Source organism: Nicotiana attenuata, unplaced genomic scaffold (genome assembly GCF_001879085.1).
Source record: "Nicotiana attenuata strain UT unplaced genomic scaffold, NIATTr2, whole genome shotgun sequence".
In the NCBI taxonomy this organism is placed as follows: Eukaryota; Viridiplantae; Streptophyta; class Magnoliopsida; order Solanales; family Solanaceae; genus Nicotiana; species Nicotiana attenuata.
In genome coordinates, this window is record NW_017672382.1 from 109,151 (window position 1) to 111,205 (window position 2,055).

A 2,055-nucleotide genomic window follows, 5' to 3' on the forward strand; every position below is an offset into this window, starting at 1 on the left:
TTGTACTTGGAAGTACCTAGATCTGCACATGAAGTGCAGAGTGTAGTATAAGTACAACCGACACAATGTACTCAATAAGTAACAAAACTAACCTTGGGCTGAAAGCAGTGATGAGCTCCACAGGTACAGTCCAAATACAAAATTTAACAATACAGAAATATAGACATGCTTTCAAGTTCAATAATTTAAGCTCAAAACAGATAAAATATGCCAAGTGTGACTGAAATGAGGAATGATACATCTCTATATCTACATGTCAATTATGCATGCCAACTGTAATGCAATAGTGATAAAAATCATTTGCATACTCTCGGAGTATCAATTCACTCAGTCCTCCCATTCACTCAATCCTCACAATCACTCATTCCTCACAGTCACTCAGTCTTCCCAATCGCTCGGCACTCACACTCGCACTCAGTATGTACATGTGCTTACTTCTGGTAAGTCAGACTCCGGAGGAGCGGATCCTGCCCAAGCACTAAACATAAGCCAATCATGGCATGAATACATAAAGCCTATTGTGGAGTGCAGTGTGATCCCATAAATATCCTCACAATCCGGCCCTCGGCCTCACTCAGTCATCAATCTTTCCAGTCTCTTGGGCTCACGAATATCATGACAATCAGCCCAAACAATGATGATATGATGTATCAATATATGGTAACAGAGACTGAGATATGATATAAAAATAATAGATGTGACATGATTTCAAATTAAGCAAGTAATTAAATAGCAACACGACCTCTGTGGGTCCCAACAGTACCAGCATATAGCCTAAGCATGATTTCTAACATGAATCACAACTCAATTTCTCTAACACATGGAGAATATATGGATAATAACAAGATTATTTGACTACACAATCCCACAGAATCGACCTAGTCACAATTCCCGGTGCACGCCCACACCCCTGTCACCTAGCATGTGTATCACCTCAACACCAACCACATAACACGTAATTTAGGGATTCATACCCTCAGAACCAAGTTTAGAAGTGTTACTTACCTCAAACCGCAAAAATCTCTACTCCAACAAGCCTTTGCCTCGCAAATCAGCCTCCAAACGACTTGAATCTATCCACAAACAACTTGATACAATCAACACAAGCTATGGGAATCCATTCCATATGATAAAGCTAAGTTCTTAAGCAAAAGCCAAAAGGTCATCCCGGGGCCCGCGTCTTAGACTCTAACAAAATTAACAAAATTCGAACACCTATTCAACCACGAGTCCAACCATACTAAAATTACTCAAATCCGATCACAACTTGACCTTCAAATCCTCAAATTAAAACCTATGAAGTTTCTACAATTTTGCCTAAATTTTCCAATCCAAAAAACTAATTAAATATTAAAAACAATGATAGATTCACGTAATTTAACCAAATCCGGGTTAGAATCACTTTCCCCAATCAATCCCTTGAAAATCTCTCCAAGAATCGCCTCAATCCGAACTCCCAAAGTCCAATTATGAAATATAACTCAAAGCATCGTTTTTTATATTTAAGAGTCTACCCAGATGCCCTTCTACGCAAACGCGAATGACCCCACGCGAACGCGACTCACAGGCTCAACATACTACGGGATCGCGCACCTACTCACACGATTGCGAAGAACAAAATCACGTGAACCCAGCTTCTTCCTTTCCTCTTCGCGAACACGACTTAGCCCACGCGTTCGCTATTCTCTTCCTTCTCAAGCTACACGATCGCAAACACCTTCAAGTGATCGCATAGCACTAAATCCCCAGCTGCCCAAGTAAGCTTTTGCGATCGTGAACCTTCCCATGCGATTGCGTATAAGGAAACCAGAACTGCAACATCAGCAATCTTCTAAGTCCAAATTCCAACCCGTTAACCATCCGAAATCCACCCGAGATCCCCGGGACCCTAACCAAACATACCAATAAGTCCTAAAATATCATAGGAACTTAGTCGAGGCCTCAAACCACATCAAACAACACCAAAAATATGAATCACATCCCAATTCAAGACTAATGAGACTAATGAATCTCCAACTTCAACAATCGATGCCAAAACCTATCAAATCACCTCCG